At 38.3% G+C, this 22,159-nt stretch overlaps 1 protein-coding gene and 1 pseudogene across 1 annotated transcript in view; one reads left to right on the top strand and one right to left on the bottom strand.

The window, feature by feature from the left end:
• Positions 1-22,159, top strand: part of RMI1 (RecQ mediated genome instability 1) — an 83,926-nt gene that overhangs the window by 42,892 nt on the left and 18,875 nt on the right. The gene's annotated exons all lie outside the window — the stretch shown is intronic.
• LOC128778569 (ATP synthase subunit g, mitochondrial-like) lies at positions 13,013-13,323 on the bottom strand (annotated as a pseudogene).

Genomic DNA, 22,159 nt, shown 5'->3' on the forward strand with positions numbered 1-22,159 from the left:
TGATCTCACAGTCATGGGGATCAAGCCCCCACGTTTGGCTTCGCGTTGAGTGTGGAGTCTGCTTAAGATTCTCTCTCTCCCTATGTCCCTCCCCCACTTGTGCACTTGTGCTCTTTCTCTCTCTCTCTCTCTCTCTCTAAAAAAAAAAAAAAAAAAAAAATTAACCTAAATATTAATAGTGATTATATCTGCGTTGTGTGATTATGAGTACTATTTTTGTGAATTCCCTTTTATATAAGTTAAAAAAATTGGAATCATGGGTACATATAAATTTTTAACTTGCTATTTTAAATTGAGATGGAAATCATGTACCATAAAATTTACCTGCATAGGGTGTACAATTCAGTGGTTTTTATATGTTCACAGAGTTGCATGACCATCATCACTAATTCTAGAAAATTTTCATCACCCCAAAAAGAAGTCCTGTAATCAAGAATCAGTTACTCCTCATTTTCTCTTCTCCCCAGGCCCTGGCAATCAGTTTGTCTCCTTGCTATCTTTATGGATTCACCTATTATGGTATTTCATATAAATGGAGTCATATAATATGTGGCCTTTTGTGTCTGGTTTCTCTTAACGTAACTGTTATCTACCACCTCAGGCAGCCAAAAAATTTTTTTTTAATTTAAAAATTGTCTCTGATTTTTTTGATAAATGCCCATAGGGAAAGGTTGTTAGCACCAGATGACTTCTGAGTTAGGTCAAACAAAGACAGCCTTCTGAGTGGCGATTTCCAGGGAACTGTCTGGCAAGACAGATATCTGTGAGTAGGGCTTTGGAGTTTTAACCCCTCTTTTACTTCAAGTGGCTGCCAGACTGTTGGTTTTCACTGTGAATGTGGGACATTGATTTTCGAGGTTTACTGTGGAGATAGGGAAAGGGGGATGGGAACAGGCAAGTGAAAATGCCCCAAAACTTGCTGTTCTTACCAAGATCAAGCCATTTTTCTGGAATAAATGCTCTGTGGATGGCTACAAGCATTTGATTGCTTTCCAGAGTTATGAAAAGTTGATTCTGGCTCTTTTTTGCTGGTGTTTTCACTGCTTTTACGGAGGAGAGAATTTTCAAGGTCCTTACTCTGCCATTTTTGTTGATTTCACTGATTACAGCTATTTTAACATTTATTGTCTTTGTGCAGTTTTATCTAATTTTCCACGGTGAGCTAGTATTGTTCTTGCATTGAGCAAGACATTATTATTATTATTATTATTATTATTATCATCATCATTATTTTGGTTTAAAACAATACAAATTTGTTCTCTCACAGTTCTGGAAACTAGAGTTCTGAAATCAAGGTGTTTGCTGGGCCGTGATCTTTTCAAAACCTTTGGAGGAGGATGCTTCCTTGCCTCTTGCCTCTTGCCTCTTCCAGCTTCTGGAAGAAACGCAGACATACCTTGGTTTATGGAAGTGTCCCTCCCATATCCACCTCCATCTTCACGTGGTGTTCTCCCTGTGTGTCTGTGAGCAAGACGTACTCACTTGAGAAAAACATGGGCACCTGGGTGGCTCAGTCAGTCGAGCGTCTGATTTTGGCTCAAGTCATGGTCTCGCCTGATTTCCAGCCCCACGTGTGACTCTGTGCATACAGCTCACAGCCTGGAGCCCGCTTCGGATTCTGTGTCTCCCTCTTTCTCTGCCCCTCCCCTGCTCTTGATCTGTCTCTCTCTCTCCCTCCCTCAAAAATGAATAAATGTTAAAAAATTAAAAAAAGAAAAAAGAAAGAAAAACATAACTTACTGAATATATAATTTTCAGCTCTGGGTTTTGTTTTTGACATATTTTGTTTTGATTTTTTACTAGAGTTAGTGCAGATAGGTAAAGGAATGCTTCAGAAAGAACACAATGACACTACTGATTATAAAAATCAGAATCAAAAATCAAAATCACTGATTTTTAATCTCGTGGACTAACAGATTTTATTGTCTATTATGTAACTTAAAATCAGTATGTATTAAATCTCATTGTATTAAGTTTATAATGAATTTTAATCTGTTCTTAGTCAATTCTTCTTTTTGGATTATCCGTTTTCTCCTTTAAAAACTAAGGTTTTTGAAAGTCTGTATAGGTTCTGCAGTGTTTCTGAAATTGTTTTCACTGGTGGTTTCTATACCTGACAAGCTAAGATTTAGGAGTTTATATATAAGTATTACCTGTTAAGACAAACAAGTAGCAACTTGAAAAAGATGTCCCAAATTTCAATCAAGAGAAATGAAAGCATATGTGAATACTAAGAATTGTAGATGACTGTTCATAGCACCTTTATTTGTGATAAGTAAAAACTGGAAACAGCCTAAATGATGAACCTGTTTAGGACTTTTAAAACTGGTAACACTTTAATTACCTAGTCAAGTTCTCTAAGATTTTGGTTTATTTGGATTTTCAACCTCTTTTTATTTTTATTTATTTTTAAAAATTTTTAACATTTATTTATTTTTGAGAGAGAGAGAGAGAGAGAGAGAGAGAGAGAGAGCGCACAAGTGGGGGAGGGGCAGAGAGAGAGGGAGACACAGAATGTGAAGTAGACTCCAGGCTCTGAGTTGTCAACACAGAACCTGACATGGGGCTTGAACTCACAAGCCACAATCATGACCTGAGCCCAAGTCCATCGCTCAACCGACTGAGCCACGCAGGTGCCCCTGGATTTTCAACCTCTTTTTAAATTAATTTTGATAATTTATATTTTCCAAAGAGAAAAAGATCTGTTTCATCTAGATTTTCAAATTTCTTGTATTTAATCTTATAATCATAATCACAGCATTAATATTAATCCTACTTCTCTCCCTGTTTTTCTCTTGTTTTTGTGTTTTATCCTTTTCTTAATCAAACCTCTTAAAAGTTGTCTATTTAATTATTTTTCTTTAAAAGACAGAGTTTTGCTTTTATTTTATTGATCAGCTCTATGTTTTTTTATTTTCCACTTCTAGAAGTTCTACATTTATATTTATTTAGTTATCTTTTGTAGTTTAGATTTGTTCTATTTTTTTTTTTTTAATGCTTATTTATTTTGAGAGAGAGAGCGTACGCATGTGTGAGCAGAGGAGGGGCAGAGAGAGAGGGAGAGAGAGAGAGTCTCAAGCAGGCTCCACTCTGGAGCTCAACACCAGGCTCCACCTCAGGACTGTGAGATCATTACCTGAGCCAAAATCAAGAGTTTGACCCTCAACTGACTGAGCCACCCAGGTGCGCCCCTCATCTTATTTGTTTTGTACTTTTTTTCTTTAAATGTTTATTTATTTTTGAGAAAGAGAGAGAGAGAGAGAAAAAGAGCATGAGTGGGGGAGGGGAGAGAGAGGGGACAGAGGATCCAAAGTGGGTTCTGTGTTGACATCAGAGAGCCCAGTGTAGGACTCCGCTTATGAACTGTGAGATCATGATCTGAGCCAAAATCAGATGCTTAACCAACTGAGCCACCCAAGTACCCCTGTTTCCTAGCTTTTAAAATTATATGCCAAATTCACTTATTTTTAGGCTTTTTAATTTTCTTATAACTACGTGTTGAGTATTGTTTTGGCCATAATCTGTATGAGATGTAGTGTTCAATAATGTTCTGAATATTTCATTTAGTTTTTTCATTGTTGTTTATTTCAAAATTATTTTTTAATTTTTAATTTTTAATTTTTAATTTTGAATTAATTTTGAATTTTGAATTAAATTTTGAATTTAATTTTTAATTTTGAATTAATTTAATTTTAATTTTTTAAAGGCGCTTATATCATTAAGTACAAAAAGATTGATGACATCATTTCTTGGTAGATACTATTTTCAAATTATTATGCTATAGCCCTTTTTGTTATGCTTAATGCTTCTTGCTTTGCATTTTATTTTGTCTGACATTAATAGTGCTATATCTGCTTTCTCTTTGATAGTATTTTATTCTCTAATCCCTTGAAAACATTTATTTTGAAATATTTTTGGACTTACAGATAAGTTGTAAAAATAGTGCAGAAAATCCCCATACAGTTGGCCCTTGAACAATAATGGGTTTGAACTGCATTGGTCCACTTACATGTGACTTTTTAAAAAATATATATACAGTACACTACTGTAAATGTATTTTCTCTTCTCTATGATTTTCTTAATAATACTTTCTTTTCTATAGCTTACTTTATTATAAGAATGTAGTATATAACACGTATAATGTACAAAACACATATAATGTGTTAATCAACTGCTTATGTTATTGGTGAAGTCTGGTCAACACAGGCTATTAGTAGTTAAATCTTGGGGAGTCAAAAGTTATACATGGATTTTCAATTACACAGGGGGGGTCAGTGACCCTAACCCCTGAGTTGTTCAAGAGTCAACTGTATACTCTTTACCCAGCATCCTCAACTGTTAGCATTTTACCATTGCTTACTCATTGTATGTGTGGGATAAAGATAAACACTTTTTCCCCCCTGAAATTTGGAAGAGTTAAGTTCCACAACTTAACTGACATGATGCCCTTTTATTCCTAAATCATTCTATATTTATTTCTTAAAAACAAAGGCAAAAAGTATCAAAATTAGGAAATTAGTATTGAGATAAAATTATTTTCTAATCTACAGATTTTATTGAAGTCTTTCTAGTGTTTCCACTAATGTTATTTAGCAAAGAAAAATAATGTTTTCTCTGGTGACAGATTAGTTTAGGATCACATGCTTAGTTAGTTGTCATTTCCATTCCTTTTTGTCTTTTTATATGATTTTATTTTAGGTGTGTCTCCTGTGAGTAGAATATAGCTGGATTGATTTTTTTTTAACTCACCCTAAAATTCCTTGAATTTTATTAAGGTAATCTAGCCCATTCATATTATTGTTATTACTAATTGATTTAGAGTTTCCTCTGTCATCATTTATATTTTCTGCTTATTTAATGTTATCTCATTGTTTCTTCTTTTCCTCTCTCTTTTTTTAATAATCACTTCTTAAAAATGTCTATTTATTTATTGAGAGAGAGAGAGAGAGAGACAGAGAGAGAAAGAGAGAGAGAGAACAAGTAGGGAAGGGGCAGAGAGGGAGAGAGGAATCCCAAGCAGGTTCCACACTCATCACAGAGTCCAATGTGGGGCTCGATTCCAAGAACCGCAAGATCATGACCTGAGCCAATATCAAGAAATCAAGAGTCAGGTGCTCAACTGACTGAGCCACCCCGATAGCTCCCGCCGCTTTTTTTCTTTTTTGTCTCTTATTAAGTTAATGTGTTTTCTTTGTTTATTTATTTATTTTTTTTAGTGACTTGAAGATTGAACATTCTATTTCTATTCTTATAATGGTTAGTTACTCTTAATTCTTTAACATACATACTTAAGTATTTTTTTTCTTGAAATCCAGGATTAATAATTATCTACATTTCTCCTTTAATAAGATAATAGTCTTAGCAAGCTCTATCTTGCTTTTCCTACCCTTTTGGCTAGGTCTGATATTGAATTCACTTAAGATTTTTAGTTCCAGATTGTCATTTAAGAAGCAATTAATAATAAATCAGTAAGTTTATACTTTTTAATATTTTACTTTTTTTTTCTTTTGGTCACCATTGTTTCACATATACATCTTTGTATTTTTCATTTTGTTAGATGAGATCTATAATTCATTCTGAAATAATCTGATGTTGTTAACTTTCTAAGTTCCTGAATATGTGAAAATAGTTCTCATTTCCCCTTATATTGAATGCTAATTTTGTTGGATATATAATTTTAGAGTAAAAATCTAAAGAAGTCTATCTTCTAGCATCCAGATTGCTAATGAGAGGTCTGACTTCATTCTGATTCTTCCTCCTTTGTAAGTGAAATATTTTTTTTTTCTCTTTTCATTGGTGTTATAAAATTTCACCATAATGAGTTTGAATATGGGTCTTAAAGAAATCATCTTGTTGGGCACTTGTCAGTTTGTTTCAAGACTCATATCTCTTTAATTCAAGCCATCATGAATTGCCTCTTAGTTAGAATATCATAAATATGTAGTCTTTTAACTAGTTTCTCTCAATCTCTTTATGTCCTTCTCAAATCTATTCTCCACAAAACAGCTAAACTGCCTTTGAAAAAACTCTTTATTATGGAAAATTTCAAACACATAAAAGTGGAGAGAATGGTATAATCAACCCCTATGATCCCATTATCCAGTTTCAACAGTTATCAACTCAGAACAGTTTTCTTTCACCTTTACCTTCCCTACTTACCCATCTGATTATTGTGAAGCAAATCCCAGATATCACATCATTTCATCTGTAAATATTTCTGTTTTGAAAAACATAATCAGAATGCCATTAATACATTTAAAAACAATATAATAAGATATCCAGCTAGTAGTTAAATTTTTCTCATTGTCTCATTTTAAAAAATGTATTCAAATCAGGATCCAAAGAAGAGCCATACTTAACAATGATCTTTAATCTATATGACTGGATCCCCTCCTCCCCAATTTTTTTGCAGTTTGTTTATTGAATGAACCAGGTTATTTATTATGTAGAGTGTCCTATAGAATATGTCTGTGTTTAATGATAATTGCGTAGATCCATTAATTAGGAGTTGCAAAAATGATATATTAATTTTATAATTCCTCTTTATTTGTTAGCCAGAGATTTATGTAAGAGGAACTTATTTTGCTCATTAACTATTTAGTTACCTGAGATACAAATTTTATAGGCAAGACAGGATAAATGATTGATTTTTCCCTTTTATTTTTCTATCAGTTTCAAAATAATGAGCTTCCTAGCATCTTTTAGTAACCAGTGAGTTATTTTCACTTTTAAATTATTTTTTGTTATCATTATAAACTTATGGATTTGAAATGTGCAATGTAATTTCAATCCATGGTAGTTATTCTTATTGAAAGTCAAATTGTTCCATCTTTGACCAAAACCCTTCGTTTCACGATGGTTCTTGAGCCCTTTTAATATGACTCTGTTAGTCTTTGAAAACAAGATATTCCAGGCTTGTCTTGTACATTTATTGCTCTAGACATGGATAACCATTATTACCAGAAGCCCTTGCTTCTTGTAGTGGAAAATGGTATTTAGAGACTATAATCTGGGCATCAGGGATACTTTGCTATAGGGATTATTGTTTTTACAGGTGTTTTCAAATTCAAGAGCAAGAACATTTAATATCTTTTTTTGCAATATAAAATTCATTGTGAGATTATGCTGATGTTTCCAATTTAAATTTAGGACACAGGCTTTTAATTAATCTCATGTGGTTTACTTTGGTATATATTTTCTCCCATGCCAAAAAAATCTCAGTTCCCATTGGCACCACACCAACATAATAATTCAGTTACTTTATTCCACAACATACACACATTAGTATCAATGTAACAATACCAAAACTATCACTAATGAAATGATTACTGAAAACAGTTTAAGACTTTTAATTTTAATTCTGTTTTTCTTAGGGTATATTACACTAATGATATACAGTCAAAGTAATGTTTAAAAGCACTTGAAAACATTCTTTTCTGTGTGGTCATGCCCCAAACTTAGCACACAGATAAATTTATTTTACTTTGCTTTCTTTTTTTTAATTAAAAAAATTTTTTTTTTCTTAATGTTTTTATTTATTTTTGAGACAGAGAGAGACAGAGCATGAGCAGGGAAGGGGCAGAGAGAGAGGGAGACACAGAATCTGAAGCAGGCTCCAGGCTCTGAGCCATCAGCACAGAGCCCGACGGGGGGCTCTAACTCACAGACTGTGAGATCATGACCTGAGCCAAACTCGGACGCGCAACCGACTGAGCCACCCAGGTGCCCCTATTTTACTTTCAATTTTTGGAGATTGAGAGAGACAGACAGACAGACAGACAGAGAGACAGAGTGTGAATGGGGGAGGGTGAGAGAGAGTGAGGAAGACAAAGAATCCAAAGCAGGCTCCAAGCTGTCAGCACAGAGCCCAACACGAGTTTCGAACTTACTAACTGCGACATCATGACCTGAGTCGAAGTTGAATGCTTGACCACTTGAGTCACCCAGGTGCCCCTGTTTTTTTTTTTTAATGTTTATTTTGAGATACAGAGCACCAGTGGGGGAGAGGCAGAGAGAGAGAGAGAGAGAGAGAGAGAATCCCAAGCAGGCTCCATGCTCTCAGCACACAGCCCAATGTGGGGCTCAATCTCATGAACCATGAGATCATGACCTGAATGGAAATCCAGAGCCAAACCTTAACCGACTGAGCCACCCAGGTGTCCCTAGAGATTGTTTTTTTAAATTAAATTTTACTTTATAGTTATGAAATACATTTACACAAAATGTAGTTTAAATTAATAAAATGAGTTGTATTTAAAAAGTCTTAGTTTTGGGGCGCCTGGGTGGCTCAGTTGGTTAAGTGTCCAACTTCGGCTCAGGTCATGATCTCACGGTCCGTGAGTTCGAGCCCTGCGTTGGGCTCTGTGCTGACAGCTCAGAGCCTGGAGCCTGCTTTGGATTCTGTGTCTCCCTCTCTCTCTGACCCTCCCCCATTCATGCTCTGTCTCTCTCTGTCTCAAAAATACATAAACATTAAAAAAATTAAAAATAAATAAGTAAAAAGTCTTAGTTTCTAAACTTGTTTCCTCTATCACCCTGTTCTCTCCCTCTCCATGTAGTTAACCATTTTTTGAAATTTATCCTTCCCTTAAAAAATAAATATGTATTATATATATTTAGCTTCACAATAATATGTATACTGACACATATATGTATATATGCGTGTGTGTGTGTATACAGATAAGATTTCTAGGTTCATCTATTAGATAAGTAGTAACATATATACACATACATTGATCTTCTAAAAGTGTCAATAGAGTCATGATATAGTCCTTAGTCTAGAACTTTTCAATAAATTTCCATTGTTCTTAGGATTAAAAAAAATCTTGTAATGGTCTTTGTGGCCTGGCCTCTGTCTACTTGTCTATTTTATTTTATTTATTTATTTAACTTTATTTATTTATTTATTTATTTATTTATTTATTTATTTATTTAGAGTGAGCAAGCTGGGGAGGGGCAGAGAGAGGGAGAGAGAGAGTCCTAAGCAGGCTCCACACTGCCAAATCAGAACCTGATGCAGGGCTTAAACCCAGGAACCGTGAGATCATGATCTGAACCAAAATCAAGAGACCAATGCTCAACTGACTAAGCCACCCAGGTGGCCCTTGACTTTAAACCAAGCAAATCTCTTTTACCCTGTAAACTGCAGCCACTTAAGACTTCTTTCAGTTCCTTGAAAATTCTCTGTTCCTTTCTACATTAGTATGTTTTCACATGCTGTTCCCTTTGTTTAGAAGGCTTTCTCCTCTCTCATTCAAGTTAGATAATTTCTACTTATTTTTCAGTTTTAAACTTAAAAGTCACTTTCTCAGAGGAACTTTTGATGCCTCATCAGATTAGGTTAGGTATTCATTGCTATAAATTTTCTTAATATTTCATACTTTCTCACAGTATTTATCATAATTATAATTTAAATGTCTTAATGGAAAATTTCAAACTTAGAAAAATGTTGAGAGAATAGTGTAATAAATCCCTGCATTTCTTTTTTTTAATGTTTATTTTTGAGAGAGAGAGCATGAATAGTGAGCGGCAGAGAGAGAGGGAGACAGAAAAATCCAAAGCAGGCTCCACGCTGTCAGCACAAAGCTGCACATGGGGCTTGAACTCACGAATTGTGAGATCATGACCTGAGCTGAAGTTGGATGCTCAATCGACTGAGCCACCCAGGCTCCCCTAAATCCCTGCATTTCTATCATCCAATTTTAACAAAGAACTCAATTTCAGTCTTATTTGAACTGTATACTGTCTCTCCTCTGATTATTTTGATGGAAATCTTAGACATCATATAATTTGATTACTAGTATTTTGGTATTATAATTATTATTTGATAATTAATTGTGAACTCTATTGTTCACTGACTATTTCTACTGCAGAACGTAAATTCCCTGAGCTCAGGGATTTGGCTGTTTATTCTAGCTCAGTGCTGTGAATGAATGGAATGTTACAGATTACTGGAGAAAACAGGAATATGCATTTAGCATACATAGCACTCAGCACAGCATTTGTCATGTTCTCCCATAGAATGGTATGGTCTAGAGTTAAAAACAATTAAAGGGATCCATTTCTTGTTGATTGATTGCAGCCAAATGGATTAATGAGATTGTAGTTTTCAGTGGTGTGTCAGAGGATTCTCCCCATGGTCTACTCTTGTTCTGTATATATATCTTTAAAATCAGTGACTTGGTTAGTAGAGAGGACAATTTTCTCAAATATGGGAGGCATTTTTCAATATTGGAAGATTGGAAGACAGAATCAGAACTCAGAGATGATTTTGACAGCTTGAGGTGACAGAAACCAGTAAGATAAATTTAATAATAACTTAAAAGTCTTATACTTGGAGCCAAAAGACACAATTGCAGGAGCTTATAATGGGGGGACACGTGGCCTAGCAGCAGCATGTATTTAAAATTACATGGTGTCCATAATGTAGTCACTTCAGTGAGAAGATAATTCAAACTGGATTTTCAGCATTATAAGGGTAGTGTGACAATTCCAGCCTTCCTACTTCTGCTGGGTGCTGTGCTGACATTGCCTGGGACCTTGTAAAGTGGCTAGGTCCCCATCTGGCTCAGCAAATCAATGCTCTTGTTACTCTTGCTTTATTTTTTAACCCCCCCCCCCCCCCCACCGCAGGACAATCAAATGATGAGTTGAAGGCCCATAAAAATTAGATCCCATTTGTTGAGTACAGTGCTAAATGCTGTGTACGCATTCTGCATGATTATGAAAATGAAAGAAAATGAAGGGCTTTTAACATTTTATTTATTTTATTATTTATTTATTTAATTTATTTATTCTTTTGAGAGAGAGTGTGTGAGCAGGGGAGAGGGGTAAAGGGAGAGAGGGAGAGAGAGAGAGAGAGAGAGAGAGAGAGAGAATTTTAAGCAGACTCCAAGCTCAATGCAGAGCCCAGTGTGGGGCTTGATCTCATGGCTGTGAGATCATGACCTGAGCTGAAATCAGAATCAGAACATACAACATATATTTCTATACGCTTGCAAATGCATAGGATATTTCTGGATAGATATATAGCAAACTGATAACACTCGTAGCTTCTGAGAAAGGGAACTGTAGGTGTAGGGATCAGGGATGGGAGGACAAACTACATTTTGCTGTGTATAATATACTATTTTGTGTTTTTGGATTCTTTTTACTGTGTGCATTACTTTAGAAAAAATGCATTAATTTTGAAAAAAATTTTAAACAAAATAAGTCCTATTAGATATTACACCTCCCATGATTAATATTTGGTTTCTGTAGCATTGGACCTTTGCAAATTTAACTTGTGACTTTTTTCCCCACAATGATCGAGAGGATAGTAATTACAATATAGTAAATGGATATGGATGAAAAGGAAAGATGATTACATTTTGAGCATACTGAGTTTGGGATGTCAGTAGGACACTCAGATGGGAATGTCCACCAGGCAGTTGGAAATATGGACTGGTGCAAGTCAGGACTGAAGATTGGTAGAAAAGATTAGTACAATTCCCAAAGGAGAGAGGGTAGAGAGAAGTAAGCAGTGGGCATAACCAAAGGGAGTCCTTACATTTGGGGTCAGAAGGAGAAAGAGAACCAGAGAATGAGAGGTGGATGTGAGAGTGAACAACATTGTAAAACATCAAGGGAGAAGGTCATATGAAGCAATAGGAGTTGTTGATAGTGGCTTGCTGCAGAAAGGCTGAGGGGGATGGAAAGTGAGAAAAGGCTGTTAGACATGCAGGCTGTGAGAAAGAAACTCGATAGTGAAGAGAAGGAGGGAGGAACAGGAATGCAGTTCAAAGAGTAGCCTGGTGAGTGGAGGTGGGGCATATGTGATGTATTTTAAGATGAGAAGCACCTCACAACATTTATTTCATTGGCAGGAAGCAGTCACCTAAGAAAGAATGAATATGTAATGGAATGTCATCAGGTTTGGGGGAATTATTGATGGAGTAAGGCCCTGGAGAATGGATGAGAATGAGGGCCACAAAAGGAAACAGAGAAGGGTCACCTCTTTTTTTTTTTTTTTAATACCAATCGCTTTTATCTATTTCAAGACATAAGATACTATTTAGACTCATAGATGGTATTAAATTATAACCCTGTGTAAATATCTATAGGATATTTTATTTTTCAAAGATAAGTTCTAAAAATCATAAAACTGGACAGATTAATAATATAACACATATCAAACAGACTTAAATGTAGGTCTTGGCTTTCATTCACTCAGTCCTACTGTTAGAGATGTTACAAAGATACATACTTAGAACACCACCCTGCTAGTCTCTCTTGAGAAAGCTCTATTCAAGTAGATAAGAAGTACCTCAATAATTGTAGACATAACTGTTATCCAAAGGATCTTTCTCTGATTTTAGCAAAGAGAAACAGTCCAAATTTTATTTTTCATGACTACTGACATGATTTAACTATATCACTTTAGCACATAGTCTTACTATTTCTCCCGCTATGGCAAGTTCTAGTTTTCTCAAGTCTTTTGCCTCAATTTTTCTGGAAATAAAGCTTAAATATCATATATTTTAAACCTTCAAACTAAAATGTTATCTTTATTTATTCATGTATTAGGTTGATATATTTGCATATATCCTTTCCAATTTCAAGCTAAACAAAGACATGCATTTAGAGCTATATTAATGTATCATAGGAAAGGACAACCCAAGTTAATATCAAAAGAAATTGTGACCCCTATTGTAATGTTTGATAGAAAAAACATAGATTTTTTTTAAAAGTTTATTTTTGAGAGGGGTTAGGGGCAGAAAGAGAGGGGGACAGAGAATCTGAAGTGGGCTCTGTGCTGACAGCAGCAAGCCCAATATGGGGCTCAAACTCATGAACTGTGAGATCATGACCCAAGCCAAAGTTGGATACTCAACCTACTGAGCCACTCAGGCATCCCAAGAAAACATTGATTTTGAACCATTATCTTATTTTATTCAGATAGTGGTCTGGTCACACACGGTTCAAGAACACTCAAATAATAAATCATGTATAATCAGATGTTCATGATTGGGCTTCAAACATTATAGCCAATGATGCCAAGAATGCCTATGATCTTGCCAACATAAAACCACATCCATACCTCAGAGGCCACCAAACCAGTCAGCACAGCTTCCTTAACTGTGAACTGTTTGAAGCTGCCAGTTTGAGCACTAGTGACTATTTTTTACAGGTCTAAATATTCATAGGGATCTCAGTAGAAATTGGAGGAACCAGCGTAACCCTAGTCTACTGCCAAAATATGGCCAGTGTAGGCTTCAAGAGAGTCACAGCAGCTTTTCCCAGGGATGGAGGCTTCTCCATGAGGTAATGGACAAATTGGATCATGGTTCCAGGATGGCAAATTTGTCACCTGGAACCGGAGGGTTACTTCTCTCTGTGTGACTATAGTGAAGGAAGGGAGGATGGGGAAGAGACAAAGAAGTGATGTTAATGAGGAATCACCTCTTCATTTAATAAAAGAATGCGATCATCTGTAGGGGATAAGACAATGGAATGGAAGGGGTTTTACATTTATAGAACAGTCTTGTAAATTTTTATAATTAGAATAGATACAGGAGGGTTCTTCTTAAATTAGCAAAACAGGTGGTGTGCAGCAGCATGATGTAATAGAAAGAACATTAATTTTGTGGCCAGAAAGACCTGAGTTTGAGTCCTGGCTTTATTCCTTCTTAACATGTTACCAAACTTTTCTTTCTCAGTTTCTTCATAGTAAAATGGGGACAAGAGTACTTACTTTGTCAGGTGGTTATACACGTTCAATGATGGGACATGTAAGTTGATTTCAGTTCTAACATACATTTATTGATCTTTTATTATATGCCAATATTCCATTATATCTTTATTCTCAAGGAGTTTGATGTCTAGGAAGGAATTATCTTCTCCTTCGTTCTCTTTTGGGACAATAAACTGCCCCCCAAACACCCAACTTTTGCAGAATTGTAAGAGGACTTGCTGACTACTTTCCTGTCTGTGTGCTTTTAGATACTAGACCAGATCTCATGTGCAAATGTTATTCCGGTCTGCCTGGATTTAGCCACTAATGCTGGGCGAGCCACTTCTCCAAGGCAGTGTGCCACGATTGTGACCTCTTGACCACTGGCCAGTAGGCTTGGCAGAGGGAACCCTTCGCAGCTGCCAGTCATGAGGCATGAGTGGCCTTGGACTCCTGACTCCAATAGTGATTCAGCCTGTCTCATCCTTATCTCTGTAATAAACTTGATGTGTGTTTATTTTCAGTCTTCTTTTTGTTATTATTGTTTTAGCAGCTAAACATAGGGTTGTTTAGCTTTCAAATAGTCTCTCAGAGGGAAATGGTCCAAGACCGACGACCTGAGAGCCACTGACCACAATCATGAACTGTAATGACATTCATCCATTTATTACCTCCATTACTTTTAGGGAGAATAAGTAAAGACATGCATCCTTGATTAGGGAGATTGGAATTAATTATAACGATTGGACTTGGAGTGTGAGTCTAGAGAAATATTAAATTAAATTCTAACAGAAATGCTTTGGCAGAAAGATTATAAATTAAAGCTTTAATGTGTGTATTCTAGTTGCTTAAGTGATTGTAACATCATCTAGGCATTTAACGGCAGTGAAATTGTTCCAATGTCATCTGCGATTTGTGATGAAGATCAGCACGTCCAGATCAGAATTGGGTTAATTGAAGCTCATCACCAAGGAAAGGACAAAACATTCTGACCAATACCTGAATTGTGTAATAGACCTCATTCCCTTCTTCAGTCTTTTTTTTTTTATTTTTTTTAATTTTTTTTATTAAAAAAAATTTTTTTTTAATGTTTATTTATTTTTGAGACAGAGAGAGACAGAGCATGAACGGGGGAGGGTCAGAGAGAGAGGGAGACACAGAATCCGAAACAGGCTCCAGGCTCTGAGCGGTCAGCACAGAGCCTGACGTGGGGCTTGAACTCACGGATGGGACCGTGAGATCATGACCTGAGCCGAAGTCGGACGCTCAACCGACTGAGCCACCCAGGCGCCCCTTCAGTCTTTTTTCAATGCAGCAGAACATTTAGAAGGACTGACAGGGATCATTAGGTTGGCTCCATTTTTAGGACCCCATAAATATGAACCTTTCAAAGTTGGTGATTGACAGTTTACAGATTTATCTATTTCATACATGTGACCTCTCAGTTTTCCAGGCAGGCCTGTCTGTTTTCTGCAGGACTGATCTACTTGTTCTCGTTGTCGGCCTTGCATGAGAATTATCACAGTGTCACAGGCATCCATAGAATGTTGCAGCTGACCTCAGGCCTTTGAGAAAAGATGGAAAACAAAAACAAAACAAAAACTGACAAGTGCCAAGGTACCTTCAGTGATTAACAATTTTCTTTAAACACTTTGTGATTCTGTTAAAATAGAAGCAGAACAGAGAATGGCTTGCTTTGAGTGAAATAAGGCATGAAAGAAAGGCACTCGCTGAGCACAGGACCAGTGCTTAATAAAATGCAAACTCTTAATACCATTCTCTTTACTATTTGGAATGAATGTTGCCTAATCCCGTGCCTTCTCCCACTTTGGTCCTCACAAGCATCTTCCCTTTTCCTCTGAACTCCAATGGTGTGACGGTAAAAAACATTCATTTTCTTTCTAAGGACATGCTGCCCTGATGTTGAAGGTGATAGGACAGTCAGTGACCCTGGTAGCCCTACTCTAGATTCCAGGTAATTTTGCTGGGTCAGCACAGCCTGCAAACTGGCAGCTCCCTGGAAGATTGAGGTCATGTTCTCCATTGGCTGACACGGAGGAATTGCTGTGTATAGCCAACAGTCTTCCCTGTCAGTAAGGAGTGAAGAGCAGCCCTGGACCCCACTTCACAGCATTCCTTTAAATGATACACCCATAAACCAGCACTCAAATGCTGTACTAACAGGGGAACCAGGTTTTGGAGAGTCAAAGGTATTCTGTCATAGAATCATGATTCAGGCCAAGCTAGAATTGCTATATATATGGTTCTGTTCAACTCACTTTATAGACAGAAGAGGAGAATTTGGAACGTCTATAGCTTCTAAAGCAACTTTTATTTCAATGCAGATGGCTCCTTGTCCTAAATAATATCCTTTATATTCTATGCTTCAGACTTGACATTTGTAACTTTTTAATTTTATTTTTATTATTTATTTATTTATTCAATTTTTTTTAATGTTTATTTACTTTTGAGAGAGAGAGAGAAACAGAGCACAAGCAGGGGACAGGCAGAGAGAGAGGGAGACATAGAATCTGGAGCAGGTTCCAGGCTCTGAGCTGTCAGCACAGAGCCTGACGTGGGGCTCGAACTCACTGCGAGATCATGACCTGAGCTGAAGTCGGATGCTTAACCGACTGAGCCACCCAGGTGCCCCAGGGATGCCATAGTCTTAAATGTCTTTATTAAAGAGTCTTCTAATCTAGCTATGTGACCTTAGATAAAGACTTTGTTTTTCTCATCTGAAACATATGATAAGGCTTACTGTAATGTTTAAATGAGCACATAGATCATGAAACAGAGACTTATTTTTATTTAAAAATTTTTATTAAAAATTTTTTTGTGTGTGTTTATTTATTTTTGAGAGATAGAGAGACAGAGTGTGAGCAGGGGAGGGAGACACAGAATCCGAAGCAGGCTCCAGGCTCCGAGCTGTCAGCACAGAGCCCAATGCAGGGCTTGACCTCATGAACTGTGAGATCAGGACCTAAGCCGAAATCAGGCCCTTAACTGACAGAGTCACCCAGGTACCCTCTATTTAAAACTTTTCAAATGAGGAAACTGAACCATGAGGGAGGTGAAACACCTTGTTCAAGCATAGCCAGGGCTGAGCTCCCTGTGAGCTCCCAGTGGTCCATCCCCATCCATGCTTTTAATTGTGACTCTCTCCCTATTGCCTCCTGGAAGTGGGGACCTGTGGTCTGGGGAGACGGTAGGACCTCAGAGGGCAATGGCTTCATACATCTGCAAGACTGGATCCTAGGTACTAAGGACCCTGGAATCTTTTTTTTTTTAACGGCTTATTTTTTTTTTAAATTTTTTTTTAACATTTTATTTATTTTTGAGACAGGGAGAGACAGAGCATGAACGGGGGAGGGGCAGAGAGAGAGGGAGACACAGACTGAAACAGGCTCCAGGCTCTGAGCTGTCAGCACAGAGCCTGACGCGGGGCTTGAACTCACAGACTGTGAGATCATGACCTGAGCCGAAGTCAGACGCTTAACCGACTGAGCCACCCAGGCGCCCCTTAACGGCTAATTTTTTAAATTATTTTTAAAAATATAATTTATTGACAAATTGGTTTCTGTACAACACTCTCATCCCAACAAGTGCCCGCCTCAGTGCCCATCACCCACTTTCCCCTCTCCCCCAACCCCATCAACACTCAGTTTGTTCTCAGTATTGAAGAATCTCTTATGGTTTGCCTCCCTCCCTCTCTGTAACTTTTTTTTTTCCTGCCTTCCCCTCCCCCATGGTCTCCTGTTAAATATCTCAAGATCCACATTGGGTGAAAACATATGGTATCTGTCTTTCTCTGACTGACTTATTTCACTTATTTCACCTTCCAGTTCCATCCACATTGCTGCAAATGGCCAGGTTTCATTCTTTCTCATTGCCAAATAGCATTCCATTGTATATATAAACCACAGCTTCTTCATCCATTCGTAAGGACCCCAGAATATAGTGTCCCAAGACTAGCATGCAAGCTGTTCATCTTTGAGCAGCTGGACCTGGAGCTATAAGCAAATGACCACAATGGACTGAAGGTGAGGCCTGTTCATGTTTTCTTGGCATCTCATAGGTCTCTATGATCTTTGGGTGACCCAAGAAAAAGAGTCTAGGATCGATGGAGATTGCATTTTCTAGCACATGGGTTCTCATTGAAATTGAGTTAAAGAAAATAAGGAAATCGGTGTTTGCTTTATACTTTAGTTTGTCACTGTAGCATCATTTCTACTACACATAGAAAAAGAGCCTGAAAGGCATACACAATAGATTTTTTTTGTTGTTGTTGTTTTCTCTCTTATTTTTTTCTTTTATTTCTAAAAAAATTTTTTTTGAATGTTTACTTATTTTTGAAAGAGAGAGAGAGAGAGAGAGACAGAGCTTGAGCAGGGGAGGGCAGAGAGAGTGGGAGACACAGAATCTGAAGCAACCAGGTGCCCCTCTCTTAGCTTTTTCCTTTGGAGAAGTTTGGAGTTGGATCGGAGGAGCTCATACATTTTAACTTCATACACTTACTCATCTTTTTGGCCTGATAATAGTGGGCTGTTATGGACTAAATTGTATCTCACCATCCCCCGCCCCATATGTTGAAGCCTCAACCCCTGGTAATCTCAGAATGTGACTGTTGGAGACAAGGCCTTTAAAGAAGTAATTAAGTTAAATGGGGTCCTTTGGGCAGACCCTAATCCCATATCCTTTAAGAATCGGAGATAAGAGAAAAAAAAGAAGCGATATGGACCCAGAGAAGAATGACCATGTGAAGACACAGGAGAAGATGGCCCTCTCTAAGCCAAGGAGAGAGGCTTCAGAAGAAACCAATGCTGCCAACACTTTGATCTCAGACTTCTTGACTCCAGAACTGTGAGAAGACAAATTTCTGTAGTTCAGGCCCCCCAGTTTGTGGTACTTTGCTATGGCAGTCTGAGCTAATACATGGGCATTAGCTTAGGTTGGGTTTCCCCAGAAGCATAGAGGGATTTACACACCAGTAGCTTATTTGCGAGGTGATTGCAGGAAGCCTCGAATGGGAGACAGGACATGAGAAGAAAGGGAAGGAAACCCATCCAGAGCTGCTGGGGACAAGTGGGGCTAAGTTCCACGGCAGGCCTCTGAAGACTGTGGAGAACATACCTCAGATTGTGCCCCAGGAGGCCTCAGGATCTGGGTTGTTCGCTCCCTGTTTGGGGCTGTGGTTGGCTGACTCCCTGGCAGCTCTGGCCTGCCTAATGTAGAGAAGCCCCAAGGCAGAGGTCTGGAGGAGTTGGAAACAGGAAGCTGCAGGCATGTGCAGTGAGTGCACACTTTATTTGCTTTTGCAATAAAAATCAAGATTTAAAAAACAGGAGAGTGGTTGTATGAGTTGGAGAAGTTGTATTTAATTTTAACATTATAATGAAGCGAGTGCCAAGTCCAGAGTCTGGAACTTGGCCTTGAGAGAAGAGTTTCCTTCTCCAGGCAGGGTGTGAAATGTAACATGAACCATCTGCTTTTAATGCCCCGTGGCATCATTCATCAGGCCACAGTGCCAGCCTTGCTGTCATTCCTGAATTCCTAGGAATTGAGCTTTGTTGGTGCTAATGGTCTCTGTATGGTTCCTTTAAATCAGTGACATACTGATTGAAATAAGCAGTCAGACTCTCCCTTTCTTACTTAAGCTAGCTGAAGGCAAACAGCAAAAATTTTTTTTCTTGTATCAAAATCAAAACAATGCTCAGTGTCCTGGGCCATCTAGAAATTGAAACTTCCTACCTTTCCCTCAGGAACTTCCTACCTTTTCCCATTGGTAAAAGAGATAGTAACTACTCAGTACCTTCACCTGTGAGGACTAAAATCAGTAATGCAGGTCAAGTTCTCAGCAAAGGGTCTGGCTAATAACCGCAAACATCAAAGCAAATTGATAACGCTGGTAATTTGTGGATACCTGTCTGGTAACCAGAAATCTCTGTTTTACATTAAAAAAACAAACAAGAAAGAAACCTGGCACTCAGATGCTATTTCACGTGTGACTGGGGCAGAATTATGACTGTGGATCTTTTGTCCTCGCTTAACTATCTCCAGGTTGAATTTTGGGAAGGTTTTAGTTAAAATGGACTATCTGGGGATCCTGGCTGGCTCAGTTGGTAGTGTGTGTGACCCTTGGTCTTGGGGTTGTGAGTTTGAGCCCCATGTTGGGTGTAGAGATTACTTAAAAATAAAATCTTAAAAAAAAACTCTAGGACTGGCCCTGGAGGAATGGAGAGGAACAGGGAGGGGGAAGCAGGCAGCCAGGTCCCCAGCCAGGGGTTGGGAGGGGCTGGCTGCCTCCCTCCTTGCGTCACTTTCCCCAAGTCCCCCTCCCACACTCTGCCAATTGTCCTAGTGACTTTGACAGATTGGTGAGGCAAATATAAATGACTAATGATATGACAAAAGTTGCTTGCCCTCATTATAAGGCAGAACATGGTAATTGAAGCAATAGCTAATTGACTGTGGGCCTTAAGTAGGGGAGGGATATGGTTAGAAAACTTTATAAATGAATGCTTCATGACTGGAGGCATTATATGCAGCATGTAATTCTTTGGATAAATCTTCAAATGAGATTTCAGATTAGGAAAAAACACTAAAATGACTTTATAGCAATAGAATGTGTTTCAGGCCAAAAAAAAAAGAACATAGTGTATAATGCTAAAAACCCGTGCTATAGCCCAATGTCTGGCACAAGCCACATAGTTCATAGGCGTTAGTGACGATTATGATTATTGCCACTTCCAATAGGCATCTTTCCCGTGTAGTGTATCACCCTGCACTGCAGAAAATTCAACCAGAGTGGGAGGGTAATGAGTGGTGGAGACTCTGAAGCGAAGCGGGGATTGTGGTCAGGCTCACAACACACACCCACCCACATCAAATGACTCCAGTTACCCGGTGGACAAGTGTGTTCTCCAAAAGCCCTTTCTCTTCCAGGCTCTCTCTGGCTCTCCACTTCTGTTCTGCAAACATAACTTTGCTGTCGCCTGGCTTAGGGTTTTCCCCCTGTGCCCTCTTTAAATTCCTTTCTGTGAAGACCACAAACATTCACCTCAGCCCATTACACTGTAGCAGAGGAGATATAAACAAAAATTCATTGGGTTATAAGAGGTCGGTCACTGTGATATACCAGAGGTATGAACAACAGGGGTTCAGAGCGGGGGGCAGGGGATGGCCTCCTGGGGGAGTGGTGTAGGCACTGGCCTTAAAGGGTGGATTGGATTTTGACTGAGAGCAATGGAAAAGGATTTTCTTGTTGAAGAACAACTTGAACAAAGTCACAAATGTGGCCCAGCCCCAGGTCTGATCCTCTCAGCTAAGGAAAGTAGTGGGCTAGGGAGTTGGGGGTGCTGATCCAGATTTAGAGGATCTTGAATACCAAACTAAGGGATTCAGGCTTTATTCCATAGGTCATATTTTTGAGCAGCTCATCCAGGCAGCACTCTATTAGTCTTAGAGTGGTTGCCGTGAGTAGACGGAAAAGGGTAGAGACTGAGGGCAGGAAGTCGATGAAGGCGGTCTTCCCACCAGTCTTCAGCTCTCAGGTAATCAGATGTAAACATGATTCTTGTCACCTCAGAAACCTTTACTGCTTCTCCGCTGCCCACAAAGTAACGAACAAACCTCTAAAAGTGGCCTTCAAGTCCTCTGTGTTAGCCAGCTTAGGCTGCCGTAACAAAATCAACAGGGTGTCTTAAATAACAGAAATCTGTTTTCTTACAATTCTGAAGGCCGGAAGACCAAGTTCAAGGTTGTAGCCAGTTCAGTTTCTGGCAAGCGCTCTCCTGCTTGCTTGCAGATAGGCACCTTCTCTCTTTGTCCTAACATGGCCTCTCCTTGGTGCAGAGGAGTGGGCAAGTTCTTCAGTGCCTCCTCTTATAAGGACTCTCATTCTGTCAGATTAGGGACCCACACTTTTTTTTTAAATGTTTTTATTTATTTTTGAGAGACCAAGAGAGAGCGTGAGTAGAGGAGGGGCAGAGAGAGAGAGAGGGAGACACAGAATCTGAAACAGGCTATAGGCTCTGAGCTGTCAGTGCAGAGCCCAACATGGGGCTCGAACCCATGAACTGTGAGATCATGACCTGACCTGAAGTCAGATGCTTAACTGACTGAGCCCCCAGGCACCCCAGGACCACACTTTTGACGGCATTTAATCTTAATTACTTCTTTAGAAGCCCATCTCCAAACATAGCAGCATTGCATGTTAGAGCTTTACCATATGAATCTTCGGGGTTTACAAATATTCAGTCCATAACAGTCTCCTATGATCACAATAACTACCGTCCATGAAGTGCCTGCTATATTGGAGGTTGTGCAAAGTCTCTACATGTATTATTTCATTTAATCCTCATGAAAACTGTGTGAAGTAGATGTTTTGTTGTCTATATCTTACAAATGAGGAAACCGAGTCTCAGGGAAGATAAATAATTTGTTCAT

This window comes from Panthera pardus, unplaced genomic scaffold (genome assembly GCF_024362965.1).
Source record: "Panthera pardus isolate Hobbes unplaced genomic scaffold, ASM2436296v1 HiC_scaffold_20, whole genome shotgun sequence".
In the NCBI taxonomy this organism is placed as follows: domain Eukaryota; kingdom Metazoa; phylum Chordata; class Mammalia; order Carnivora; family Felidae; genus Panthera; species Panthera pardus.